General features: G+C 37.8%; 1 protein-coding gene across 1 annotated transcript in view; it reads right to left on the bottom strand.

Moving 5' to 3' along the window:
• Window positions 1-15,371, bottom strand: part of SRPK1 (SRSF protein kinase 1) — an 80,665-nt gene that overhangs the window by 64,175 nt on the left and 1,119 nt on the right.

Below are 15,371 nucleotides of genomic sequence, written 5' to 3'. Positions count from 1 at the left end.
GTGCAAATGAAACACAGGAAGAATAACAGAGAAACTAAAGCAACAATAGACAAATGGGAAAGAGGTGGAAAAAGAGGGGATGGGAGTAGCCAGGATGAGGAGGAAGTGCACTTCTGAGTATCTCTCTTCTTACAGCTCTGACTCTTCAGAACCACAGCAACGTGTCCTTTGGTTCCCAAAATTAAAAAATAAAACCAACCAGAATGTGAGGAGAACCCAAAATGGAATGCAAACACTAACAAATGAAACCAACGGCATGCCAATGAACATCACACTTCAAGCACACGTTCAAAAGTACTTTTTCCCCAGTGTTCTTTGGTTTGACTCTCCTTTTTCCCTTTTGTCATATATACATTTTTTATTCTTACGAAATATTTCAATCTTTAGATACAGTTTTTGGTCACGCTTAGGAGGCCTGCCTTCCTTCAAGATTATTTCACTTTTAACTTTCACATTTTTTCTTATATATTCATAGTGTCTTTTTTAATGTTTAACTCTTTGATCCACCTCTAATTAACTGTGTTAAGAACAGGGCAAGAATAATTTTTCTAATCCCAGCTCTGCCAACAGCAGTGGGAATCCATTTTTTTCTGAATTCATTTGAAATACAACTTTTATGGTGTTAAATTCCCATGTCTTTACTGCTTTTTGGATTCTCTATTCTGTTCTACTGTCTTGTTTATTCAAGGGTAAGTATCAAGCAACTTTAATTATTGTAACTTCACAGCATTTAAAATATCTGGGCAGTTCCCATCCCATCCTTATTATTACACTTTTCACAATTTTTATTACTTTTACATTTGTATTTTTCCATAAAATTTAAAATCTGTAGTTAACAGAATATTGTTACTAGATAGGACATTTAGGGAGAACTAATTATTGTTTAAATGAGTCTTCACGTATTCAATATTTTAGGGGACTTATTAATCACAAATTCTACAATGGCATTGTTTCAAGAATAGAAATATGGAGCTTTACTACAACATTAATTACCATTGCTCCAGTAGCCTACTCAGTGTAGGGTAATGCCAAAGAACAGGTGTGAGGAGGTTATCACAGGTTCTGCCACCTAAGATTTTCATTGGAAATAAAGGACTGTAATGTCACAGAAACCTCCTACTATGCCAATATACTGTCCAACATAAAAATTTTTGGACCTTAAAATACTCAAATCTTGGTTTCTAAATACCAATCTTCACTAAAAGGAACCAGGGCTCCTTAGAGAAAGGACTGATCCAGGGTTGGAGCAGGCAATGTACAAGATGAACCTGGGACATTTTGCTGTGCTAGAAGCATAAGTGCTCAAAGAATGCAGGAGACTTGTCGAAAGACAAGGTACCAGCCTGACGGGGCTCCCACTGGCCAAATATGAAAGAATATGAGCATCAAATGGATTAAAACTCACTGAATATAGCCATCAGGGAAATTCAAATCAAAACCACACTAAGATACCACCTTACACCAGTTAGAATGGCAAAAATAGACAAGGCAAGAAACAACAATTGTTGGAGAGGATGTGGAGAAAGGGGATCCCTCCTACATTGTTGGTGGGAATGCAAGTTGGTACAGCCACTCTGGAAAACAGTGTGGAGGTCCCTTAAAAAGTTAAAAATTGAGTTACCCTATGACCCAGCCATTGCACTACTGGGTGTTTACCCCAAAGATATAGACGTAGTGAAGAGAAGGGCCATATGCACCCCAATGTTCATAGCAGCAATGTCCACAATAGTTAAATCGTGGAAGGAACCGAGATGCCCTTCAACAGATGACTGGATTAAGAAGTTGTGGTCCATATAGACAATGGAATATTACTCAGCTATCAGAAAAAACGAATTCTCAACATTTGCTGCAACATGGACAGCACTGGAGGAGATAATGCTAAGTGAAATAAGTCAAGCACAGAAAGACAATTATCATATGATTTCTCTCATCTATGGAATATAAGAACTAGGATGATCGGTAGGGGAAGAAAGGGATAAAGAAAGGGGGGTAATCAGAAGGGGGAATGAAACATGAGAGACTATGGACTATGAGAAACAAACTGAGGGCCTCGGGGCGGGGGGAATGGGATAGACCGGTGATGGGTAGTAAGGAGGGCACGTATTGCATGGTGCACTGGGTGTTATACGCAACTAATGAATCATCTAACTTTACATCGGAAACTGGGGATGTACTGTATGGTGACTAACATAATATAATAAAAAATCATTTAAAAAAAAACAAAAAAACAAACAAACAAACAAAAAAACAACTCACTGAATAAAATAGACTCCCTAAGTTCATACCAATGATTAGGACTATGATGATGAATGGCGAAAGGGGAAAGTTTTTTCTAACAGAATGCTGACAAATAACTATAGTAGAAAATGAGAGAATTAGGTAATCATTATTTGCAACTGTCATAATAACTGATTTAGGCAAGAATCAACAATGGATACTAAAATAGTGAAATTCCAACGAGGAAAAAGTTATTTACACAGGTCAAAGTATCTCCCCACAAAGAACTTAAATGATATGCAAAGGAGAAAAACATAACATTATGCTGGAGAAAGTGGGTAGTCACCACCTTAATTAAGCAATCGAAGTTAACACCGCCAACACCGGGACAGATATGATATGATGCACCAAGGAAGACAGAATTTACTTAGGTGGTACCAACACGCAAAACTTGAATCATGAGGAAATAGACAAACCCGAACTGAAACACATTCTAGAAAATAAACGGCCTATGTACTTCAAAAATATCAGTGTTAGGAAAGACAAAGGCAGGCTATGGAACTGTTCTAGATTTAACAGACATAAAAACTAAATGCAATGCATGATCCTAGGTTAGATACTAAGCCAGAAAAAAACCTGCTTTTCTGTAAAGACATTGGGACAGTTGACAAAATTTGAATAAGATCCAGATTAAATAATAACGTTGTATCAACGTTTTATTTCTTATTTTGATAATTCTGGTTATATAACGGAATGTCCTGGTTCTAAGGCAATACATGAAGTATTTAGGGGTATGGGGGACAATGTCTTTAACTTACTCTCAAATAGTTCATAAACAAAGGTATTCTTCAGGCATCCACATTTTCCATTTACATGACTGAGATGGCAAAACAAACTACTGACTTCTAGAGCCTTCTTACTGTCTGGAAGGCTCACCCATATTTATGATGAACAGCCACTAGATGGCACTCTGTGACCTCCCAATCCCAGCAGCCTAGGTTTCCACAGGCAGCATTTTAGATTTAATTATACTAAAAAACAGAAACACAACTATCTTTAAATAAATACCAATACCAGGCAACCACTACACTCAAAACAGATGTTTTCACAATGGCCTTACAAGGCCTTTCATGATCTAACTTTTCACTGGCCCCCAAACCCATCTCTCTGACCACATCTCTTTAGTTCTGTGTTTAGTGTTGCCTTTTCAGAGAACTTTGTTAACACGCCTACATAAAACAGCAGGTAGCTGCATGCCCTCCCCCACCCCCTTACCCTGCTATATTTTTCTTCAGCACCTGACATTTTCTTGTCTTCGTTCCCACACTCCCAGAATATAAGTCTCATGAGGACAGGTTTTATTTTGCTCGATGCCTGTATCCCAAATGCCTAGAAAAGGCAGGTATCCTTCAATTGTCCATGACACCCCCCTCCCCAAACCAGTCCCCTAACTGAAGGAGACAGTGAAGAGCCTTAAATGTCAAGCACTGAATTACTTTATGTGGAAGTCATCAAGACACGTAAGCAGCAAAGTAACCCTATAAAAACAGCACTTTAGAAAAATTCCTTTGTCAAAAAGGTGGTAAAAGGTAGCAGGAGTAGAAAGCAAAGATACAGGAGACATTGCAAAGGTATTAGTTACAAGCAAGGCCTCTGATGCCATGAGACTTAGGTTTGATCCTGGCTCTACAGTTTACCAGAGCTCCATGACTTTGATAAACTGATAGTTCAGGAAGCTCTTTGTCCTTCAGCTGCCCAGTGTGTAAAAAAAGGACAGGATAAAAATCTGCCTTATAGAGATTATGCTTATCCTATGGGTCTGATACAGGGCCTGATACATAAACTGTAACATTACATGTAGGAAATAAGGGAAAAGGAATAAGCAATTATCTCTTCATTAGTCAACTATTTTTACTAAGTATTTGTGTCAGGCACTTTTCCAGATGATGGAAATGCAGCCATTAGCAAAAAAAAAAAAAAAAAAAAAAAAAGCCTAGGGTCTTCATCATGTTTACATTTGAGTATGAGGTGACAAAAAATAGCCCTAAATAATCTGAATCTATCTGTTTCTTGAGTTTTTGCTGGTGAATAGCTAAAGCTGCAATAGCAAAGTCCCATCAAAGTCCTATTTCAATGTCTCTCAAGGAGATACAAGTTCTATAGTGTCAGGCTACGAGAAAGGCTATGAAGAAAAATTAAGGTAAGGGGACAGAGTACACTGACATTATTTTAAATAGGGTTGTAACATTTGAGTAAAGAGGTGAGAGATGCTAGAGTTTAATCTGGAATGATTCTAAGTAAAACTGAAGTCCAGGAGGAAGAACTGATTTGAAGATGATGGGTTTTGGGTCTTAGAAATGATTTAGCTCCGGTTTCAAAAGACAAATTAAAGGTGACTAGAGAAAGCACCCTAGCAGCTCTAGGTTACGTACTTGTAAACTTTAGTCTTCATTTCTTTTGACTGAGGGGAATAGAGAATTGTAGGATCTCCTAATGCAGAGAACCGTCTTCTAGGGCATGTGTTATGGGTTGAACTCTATCCCTCCCAGAAGATACACTGGAGTCTAGCCTCCAGTATCTCTGAATGTGACTTCATTTGGAGACAGGATCTTTACAGAGGTCACCAAGTTAAGATGAGGTCATTGGAATGAACTCTAATCCAATATGACTAGTGTCCTTATAAAAGGGGAAAATTTGGACATAAATTGAGACACACATACAGGGAAGATGATGCAGACAGGGAGAAGATGGCCATCTTCAAGACAAGGACAGAGGCCTGAAACAGATTCTTTCTGCTCAGCCCTCAAAAGGAACCAACCCTGCTGATACCTTGATTTCAGACTTGTGGCTCCCAGAACTGTGAGACAATAAATTTCTGTGGGTTAGGCCACCCAGTTTGTGGTATTTTGTTACAGTAACCCTAGGAAACTAATACAGATGAAGAGAAAATCATATCTGTATACTCATCTCCCTTAAGGTCTCCCTTAAGAGATCACAAGCTCCTTGAGGGGAAGAGCTGACCGTGCTTGAAATCCTCTTTGCATCTCTTCTGAAGTACCTGCTCTGATGCAAAAATTTAATAAGATACTATTTTAAGTTCCAGCACCTGAAGTCAGTACGTACTCAAATTCTCCCACTACTTTTCCATATATTTTTCGGGACAAGTATTTCTTTCTTTTGCAAATTGAAAAGCTGAATTTAACTTCCGAGAGATACTCTAGTAGTAATCTCTACTCAGTAATCCTAAACTGGAGCTAGGGTTTGGCACCGTCAAAATAAAAGTTTGAGTGCCTAAGTTTATCAGGTGTTAATATAAATTATCCCTGACTTTTAGGCAATTATACCTCAAATCAGACTTTATATATACGGATTCATATAGAGGAAACACAAACAGATAAGTTAAAACCATTAGTTTGACACATGAATAATAGTAATAATAAATGTCACAGAAAAGTCAAAGGAAAACCCACCTAAGGGAGTAACCACCAGCACTTTACTCTAGCTTAACACTAGGCTAGGCACTCACATGCCATTTCACCCCCCTCAGGATCTCACCATCTACAGATAAGCCAAGTCAGATTCAGGGAAGTCAAATGACATTGTCCAAGTTCACCCAGCAATGGTGTTGGAGAAAAGCTGGAAGCGGGGACTGTGTGATTCAAAAGGACAAGCTCTTTTTGGTCAATAGCATACAAGCATACCTATACTAACCTTTCACCTAGAAACATGAGCACAACTAATTTAACCACATTACATTGTTAATAGTAGCAAAGAAAAATGCAAAATACAGTTTCTGCTAAATCTATTCTCAAAAGCATAGGTAGTTGTAGAAGAGAAAAGGAGTATCAAGGGAGCTTGCCACCAAGCTCATGTGTAGAAAGAACCTGACATCTTTGATCAAACTCCTTGGTTAAAAGGACATTCAAGAACATTCACAAACTGGAGCAGCACCATAATTAAAAGCAAAGTGAATGAGAAGATAGAGTTGCCATAAATTACATTTATAATCAGTTACAAAATAAGACTACCTTGGTATTTCAGGAAACAAAAGTTCACAAAATCGCCCCCAAAAGTACTGGCAGCCTTTTTAAAAATGCCTAGCCACCCAAAACAAAGAATTTAGAATCTGAGTAAATCAAATACACAAAGGTCATCAATGTGACTCATGGTATCTCCCAACACCAAACTTCATGGCATTAATGTTTGTTCATCATTATTGGTGACAATTCTTATATGGTAGCTAAAGTATGTATAAAAGGGCGTCTGGCTGGCTTAGTCGGTGGGGTGTGCGACTTTTGATCTCGGGGCTCTAAGTTTGAGCCACACATTGGGTGTAGAGATTACTTTCAAAAAAACCCAAAATCTTTAAAAAACGTATGTATTAAATGTTCTCAAACTTCTTGATAAGCTATCCTAAAATACCCATCCATATTGTCCAAGGCATTTAAGCCACCAATTAACTTATTTCCCAATAGCAGCAAATTACCCCTGACTTTAATCTCCATCTATACAAACGAACAAGATTTTTACTTATCTAACTCCTGCCAAATGACTGTTGTGTCCAGTACTACTATACTTCTCTGAAAATGAACAAAGTATATTTAACTTATTTTGTGGCTTCTGATAACTTTCTGAAATCATTCTTTGTCAAGAGTTGAAAAACCGGATACGCCAGTCTTCATAGCTGGTCTCATGTTTTTTCCCAAATTCCCAAAGTTAATTCTACAGTAAGGGTTACACAGAACCACAGGGCTCTTCCACAACTGTGTTTACTGTAACTTTACGAAAGGGTACTTGAGATAGTATTAAGCCAATTAATTAGGCTATTAATGTCTGTTCACCATCTATGGCAGAGATAACAAACTGCAGACTGTAAGCCAAATCCTGCCCCTAAACTTTTGTTTACAATGGTTGAAAAAGAAAAAATATCAAAATAGTTGTGAACACCAAATAATCTGGAGAATCACATGAAAACGATGATTTCCAGGGTCTCTTGAAAAATCTGAAGATCTGATTACACTGGACTCATTTTCTCAAAGGACAATGAGGGAGAGCTAAGAAGTCTTTTCTTCTTCAGATACAAAGGAGGCCCACTCCACACAATCTAATAATAATCACTATTCCCTTTTGGCTCACTCAGAGTATGCTTTAAAAGCCACGTTCTAAAAATAAATCAACACAATCACAAATTACATGCAATATTCATTTCAAATTAAAAACACAGATGACTCAAATTCTGCAAGAATCGGAAGCTTAAAAAAACGCCAAAGATGATGTAAAATGAAAGCAAAATGACAAATGAATCTGTGTTAACCAGGTGGTAACATAATTACACAGCTAGGAACTGGCCCAAGTAACTTTAAAACTCAGTAATTTGACTCTACATCCCTAGGGAAATGTATCTTAAGGTTTAAGAGCAACAAAAAATCATTAGCTTTCTTCAATAATCCTATGTTGGTGGTAGTGTTGGCATTGTCATTCTGAGGCTATTTTGTATTTATACTGTGGGAAAAGGAAAACAAGTAGTCATGTTGGTGCTGTTGAGAATAAGGGGTTTTCAGTGTGGGAGACAGGAGATGGGAGATGTAAAATCAAAGAAGGTTAAGAAAAAGTCTCTGGGTCATTTAATTTGATTTTTAAGTATAACATGAACTCATGATTTTTTTAAAAAAGAAAAAACACAACTTATTTCCTAGCTCCAATCACAGACAAGGCCTAGAAACAATGACTAACTCAGTAGGAAGAAGCACTTTAAGTGCCTAGATTGTGATCTTGAAATGCCATTTCCCACTAAAAAGCTTCTTAGAGAAAGGCCTATTTCCTGGTCTGGGCAGAAAACGCACAAGATAAGTCTGGACAAATTGTCATACCAGATAGCAAAAAAGCTATAAAAGATGGCTCAGATTAAGTCAAACGGAATTTAGGGCCAGGCCATCGAGAAGGGACTCCAACTGGCCAAAGAGGGGCAATCAATAAAAATAACTATACATGCTACAAAATGCATGAATGTTGAAAACGTTACGCTAAGGTAAAGAAGCTGGTCACAAAAGACCACTTATTGTATGATTCCATTTCTATGAAATGTCCAGATAGGCATTGGAGGTGGGGTACTGTTGGGGGGTAATGAGGAGTGACTGCTAATGGGTACAGGGTTTCTATTTGGGGTGATGAAAATGTTTCAAACTTATTAGATCATGGTGATGATTTCACAACTCCGTGAGCATACTAAAAACCACCGAATTATACACATTAAACAGGCAAATTTCATGGTATGTAAATTATACCTCCATAAAACTGTACCAGGAAAAAAAACCCAACTACAATGGATTGAAACACAAATATGTTTAAATCTGTGAATTTATATGAAAATAAATATTGGTCATTTTGAAGGATGCTACGAATCTAATTCATTTTATGAAAACTGGGAAGTACTTATCCTGTGTCTTACATATATGAAGTGTCTCTCTGTGTGACCAAAGAGATGAGGCAAAGTTTTTCTCTTTATAGAACAATATAATTAATAAATTAAAGAACAGAATATTACCACTTTGCAACCCTAATGGATCTCGGCAACATTACAAAAAGTTAACCAGACAGTAGGTGTCTCCTGGGAGAAGTATATAACACCATCTATGAAACAGTCTAGCAAAAACAAATTTGCAGGGAAAAAAAATCCATGAAGAATCTATAGATAAAAAGACCAGAGAGACTTTTCAAGCAATAGCAATATAATGACCTTATGAATCCTGATTCAAACAAACTTAAAAGTAGCAGGAAAATTTGAACCCTGATTAAATATTTGACATTAAGGCCTTGGTTCAAAAAACTTTAAGTGTGATAATAGTACTGTAGCTATGTTTAGAAAACTAAGAGTCCATATCTTACATAATGATATGTCTGCGGTTTGCTTTAAAAAAAGATGGGGGCGCGTAGAAGCAGGAAATAAAGATGAAACATTAGCCGTAGCTGATAATTACTGAAGTTGAGATGGATACACAAAAGTTTATTTTGCTATTTTCTCTATGGTATATATTTGAAATTTTCCACAAAAAAAGCTTTTAAAAAGACAAAATGCTGCCAATTTCACACATCACTGGAATTACTGCATTTCACAAATTCAAACACTAATAGGTCTCCCACCATTTCACAAATTCAAACACAAATAGGTCTCCCACCATTCCCCCATCTCTGAAATCAAGACACATCTTACAGCAAATGGTGTATCAGATTAATTAGTAGTATTTTTTCTATGTGGTACATATAAGATGGTATAATTTAAAATTGACAGTTGTCTCAAATTCAATGAAAAGAACTGCAAGATTATAAATACATCTAGTTATCTATCTCTCCTTAGCTAAATCATTATTTGCGTTGTACTGGAAATGAAGGATTCAAAAAAACCTCTTGGCTATCTGAATTTTCTTACTTGCTTGGAATTAATTCAGTTACAATGAGAGAAGCATTAAAATAATACATTAACCAATATAAGAATAAAATTAGTCCCTAAACTAGTATTAGTGACAGAGAAGATCTAGGGAGCATGGAGCAAAAAGTCTTCCTAAGATGGGGGGGGGGGAGGGGGAAGATTGCTGCAGTTATCTCGCCAGGCCTAAAAAATATAGTAAAAACCGAATCTAGTTGACCAGCCTGTCTTTTCTTCATTTTTGATAAAGGAGCTCCTAAGTACTCACGACTTCAGCACTTTTGTAAGTTGCTGGTTTCAAGTAATCTAAAGGAACATAGTAATTTGGCAAGCCTCTGAGCCTCACGGTAGCAGAAAAACATGTAAACAAAATTTACTAACATAATATAAACTTACTGAGGAAGAAAAGAGGACAAGAAAGTATTTCTGACAACTGTAATTCTAGAAATGCAATTTTATAACCACATACTTTAATGGAATCACAAATATAAAACTTTTTTAAAGATGACAATTGACATTGAAAATTTCAATGATAAAAAGCAAAGGAAAAGACAGATTTGCCACATTTTAAAAAAATCAATTCAGGTAAAAAACACATTATAATTGAAATTAGAAAGGCTTGAGAAATATAAATCTGCCACATGACAAAGGTATAGTCTTAATAAAAAGCTCTTAATATCACGAAAATGATCAACAATCCAATATAAAAATGGGTAAAAGGTAGGAGCAGGCCAATAAACACATCCCACAAATGGCTGACCTTATTGGTAACAAAAGAAATTAAAATTATAGATTACCTATCCATAGGTATATAGATTATAAATTAACAACAAAAAAAATAAAATTATAGATTACCGAATTTGGGAAGCTTTTTAAGTAACACTGCCCAGATCTGGCGGCCAAGCAGGACGTGGAAGAATATTACCACTTCCAACACTGTGCCTGGAGCAGTCCTCCTTCATCCCCCTCCAAGTGTTACCTTCTTAATATGACTTCAATCACTCTATTGATTTATTTTTTAATTTTCTTTAAAGATTTTATTTATTTATTTGACAGAGAAAGAGACAGCCAGCGAGAGAGGGAACACAAGCAGGGGGAGTGGGAGAGGAAGAAGCAGGCTCATAGCAGAGGAGCCTGATGTGGGGCTCGATCCCATAACGCCAGGATCACGCCCTGAGCCGAAGGAAGACACTTAACCGCTGTGCCACCCAGGCGCCCCCAATCACTCTATTTAAAACTGCATCCCCATCCCCACTTCTCAATTCCCCTTATCTTCCTCTATTTTTCCACCTTATTGCCTAACAAACCACATAATGTACTTACTACGCACACTGTTTATTCTCTGCCCCCTATCCCCATGAAAATGAAGTTCCCAAAGACAAAGATGTTTTTCTTTCACTGATGTATCACAGGATGGAAAACTGCTGGGATATGGGAGGTGTTCAAAAATTATTTGTTTAATGAATAGGAAAATTCAACTAGTTAATTCCTAATAAACTAGTTAATGTCTCTGGAGAATTTTGTTAATGACATGAATTTAAAAACCTTTATTGGGGATGCCTGGGTGGCTCAGTCGTTAAGCATCTGCCTTCGGCTCAGGTCACGATCCCAGGTCCTGGGATCGAGCCCCGCATAGGGCTCCCTGCTCAGCAGGAAGCCTGCTTTTCCCTCTCCCACTCCCCCTGCTTGTGTTCCCTCTCTCGCTGCGTCTCTCTCTGTCAAATACATAAAATCTTTAAAAACAAAACCTTTATTTATTTTTATTCATTCATTTGAGAGAGAAAGAGAGGGAGAGCGAGTACATGCACAAGCAGGGGGTAGGGTCTGAGGGAGAGGAAGAAGTAGACTCCCACTGAGCAGGGAGCCAGACGTGGGGCTCTGGGGCTCTATCCCAGGACCCCAGGATCATGGCCTGAGCCAAAGGCAGACAGACACTTAACTGACTGAGCCACCCAGGCACTCCAAATTTAAAAACCTTTAAAATGTACATACCAGTAATATCACTTTTAAAAATTTATCCTAAGTAAATAATCACTGATGTGAGCAATGGTTATCCAAAAGCTTATTCATCTTAGCTATGAATTGTGAAAAACTGGAAACAATGTACACTGGAACACAGAAAAGGATATGGAATATTTAATGCTATGAAAAACATGCACGATAATGTTAGCTGGGGAAAAGTATACCCCAAAATTCCACTTTTGGATGTATATATAGATATGCTTAATAGGAACTAAATATGTGTGTATACATATGCTTAATAGGAACTAAAATAAAAGTATGATACATACAATTAATGGAAAGATGGACTGCTAGATGAAGCTACTCACTGTGTCCTGATACGGAACCATTTCTTCTTCTTCTTTTTTTTTTTAAGTAGGTCCCATTCCCAGCGTGGAGCCCAAAGCAGGGCTTGAACTCACGACCCTGAGAACAAGACCTGCAAGACCTGAGCTGAGATCAAGAGTTGGATGCTTAACCAGCAAAGCCACCCAGATGCCTTAGTGAAAAAGACAGACTTTACAAAAACTGTTAAGGTTACACTGTAAGGAACTGATAGAGAATCAATTCCCAAGGTACACTGTTAAGTGTAAAAAGCATCCAATACCATTTAATTAAAAAAAAATTGTTTCAAGTTTATGTACTCTACTCTCTACTGGATAAAAATGTTAGAAATTTTCAACTATCTTTTCTTCTAAATTTTCAATATAACAAATTTTTTGGAAAATCAGGAAATGAAGCCATCTCTCCTTTGACTCCATAGAGTCTAAGTGAGCAAAATCACTTTTTCAGTGCAAATAATTTTACTACCAAATTTATAAAGTTCTTTAACTGCAAGGAAAGTAAAAATTACTGTCCCAACTATTACTTCCTAAGCTAAGTAACAAAATTCATAGATATGAAATCCATCCTAGAATCATGTTCCATAGAATTTCAAAAGCAAACATAAAGAGTGTTAAATTATAAAAGCTTATGACAAACAGATAAAGGCAATTGTGCCCTTTTAAAGATACAGCCAGTGGGCCATGAAAGGGTAAACTTTAACCCAGGCATCCTGATGTACCTTATTCAGAAGCTCCAGTTTGTTCAGTTTCTACCCTGTTTGTCCTCAGGAAAAAGGAGCTGTCACTTGGGAGACAGCAATGGTTAGTACCAACGGCTTTGGGGTCTATCAGACCCTGGGTTGAATCCTAGCTTTACAGTTTTCTATGGGAGTAATCTGGAAAATCTCAATTTCTTTATCTGTAAAGTAAAACAGGGATTATCATCCACTAGTTAATGTTAGTAAATAAGAGTACAGTGTCTGAAAAAGCGAAATGGAGACAAAATTCTTCAAATAAGACAACTGAAAATCCCCAAAGTCAAATCTTTCAGCACAGCAAAAGAACCCAAAGGAAACAAATACTACAGAGCACTGAGCCGGAAGGCAGGAACCCTGGATCCCAGTTTCGACCCTGCTACAACCAGCTCCGGCTCCACGGACATATTATCTCATGTATGTAGGTTCTAGTTTTAAGACCTACAATATTAGGGGAAGGAAATCCTTTCCATCCATACTACACCATGACTAAATTAGTAAGATGTGGTTACGGCTGTACTTCCAAAAGTTTCTAAAATTTTTCATTTAAATGCTTAATTTTTGTAACTTCTTAATCAGTTTTCATCATGACTAAGCTTCTAGTCATAAAAAATATAGGACCATTCCCTTAACTAAATTATCCAAGGTCAGATCGCTAAAAGTGGCAAAACTGCAATTCAAACCAGATTTGACTCACTCCGAAGACCAAATTTTACAGCATGCTTCCTCCTCAGACCTTCTCCCTGACTAATCTAGCAGCTTGCCTTTGCAAAACGACTGGAAATCAGGAGTGCAGCCAGGAGTCATGGAGCAGAGTCAAGTTACCTGAGTCAGGTGGGGCTTGAACTTCTGACACAGTACTCTAACCAAGTTAATTAGACATTTCAGCTACTTAAAAGGAGTCTGGAGAAGCAAAAAAAGAAAGGTAAAATTGTCAAGAAAAACTATTAACTGAAGACAAAAACAAAAATAAAACACCCCTGAAACTACAAGTAAATGAGGGTGGCTCATTTACATACAAGTTCAGGAGTTAAAGTTGTACAACACCAAATAGTAAAACAACTGCTAGTTTATCTGTGCTATTCAGTTGCTTTTGTGCAAGTATATAAATAATGAACACGAATTATCTAGCAGTGAGTGAAGGAGTAACAGATAATCCAAAGCACATATATTCGGTTTTAGAAATAAAGCACACGGTCTAAATAGATAATCCAAAGTAATGAATATCTGGTGCTAAAAATATACGATCCAGAGGTGCCTGGGTGGCTCAGTCCGTAAAGCGTCTGCCTTCGGCTCAGGTCGTGATCTCAGGGTCCTGGGATCAAGCCCTGCAACCAGCTCCCTACTTGGAGGGGAGCCTGCTTCTCCCTCTCCTGCTCCCCCTGCTTGTGCGCGCTCTCTGTCAAATAAATAAATAAAATCTTTAAAAATAAATAAATAAAAGCTTTTCAAAAATAAAAAATAAAAATGTATGATCAGGGTGCCTGGTTGGCTTAGTTGGTAGAGCATGTGACTCTTGATCTCAGGGTGGTGAGTTCAAGCCCCACAATGTGTGTGGATCCTACTTAAAAATAAATAAATAAATAAGATCACCTATATATATTTTCCTCCCAAATTACAGGCTATTCAGGCTGGTATGAAATTAATTTCCACGTGGAGAGACCAGGACAGATCACTTCTAAACAATACAGTAAATAATAAAATTACCATCTCCCTACATCAGCAGAAAAGATAACGTTTTATAACACATTCCTATCAGCTCCACAGGGAATAACAAAACTAAGGCACATACAAAAAAAGAGTAACATTTAAATTCCCACTGCAGACAAGAACCCGGTTAGCTCCATGGCTGCTTCCATTAAGCCAATCTGGGATTAAAAACTGGTTTTGAAATAATCCATACATGGATAATCGAGAAGCAAACACACACACAAGCACGTGTAGATAAACTCACATTTACATGTGTGGCTTACCAAACACTTTACAAATAAAAAAATTTCATAGAAATCGGGCAAGAGGTGAGGTCACCTACCACTTTAGCTCTACTGATAGAAGTCATTATGTGCTCTTCTCAAACATTAGGCAGCCACCAAAAACCACAGAGACACACCACCACATCGGTTAATATCATTCAGAAAGGTAACCTAGGAAAACCTGCGAAATGCTCGTTTTATCAGCTCAAGAAGAATGAAGCTGTATACAACTCCACAGTAACATCAAGTAAACGTAAAAGTGTCAAGAAAATGCATTTATTTTTCTCAATACAAATTGCCTAAACACAACTTCCAACACACGGTGCAATTAAACGTTAGCACGAGCTAAAAGTTCTTTAGACTAAGCCTCACTGGCAGAAGCCCTCTACTGGGCGTTTCTAAGATGTGACCAACTTTTGTGTTTCCCACAGTAGCGCTAAACCACGGTTATGCATCCTGCTGATAAAACCGGACATGTGGCACTTAACACACCAAACCAGAATGGCCAACGGTGTCGGCTAAAGAACGCTCCCGCCACTACTGTGAGGCCCACTCCAGAAGGCATGTGCATCGAGCGCGAGGACTTGAGGTTTTGAGAGAAGAGGCGCAGGAAGAGACGCCGGCGGTACACACAGCGGTCTGCCCGCCCGCCCGCTGCAGGGCAGGCGATGCGCCGAGC

Source organism: Ursus maritimus, unplaced genomic scaffold (genome assembly GCF_017311325.1).
Source record: "Ursus maritimus isolate PB19 unplaced genomic scaffold, ASM1731132v1 scaffold_30, whole genome shotgun sequence".
NCBI lineage: Eukaryota > Metazoa > Chordata > Mammalia > Carnivora > Ursidae > Ursus > Ursus maritimus.
Note: the sequence above shows the minus strand (reverse complement) of the source record. Positions and strands in the feature narration are given on the sequence as shown.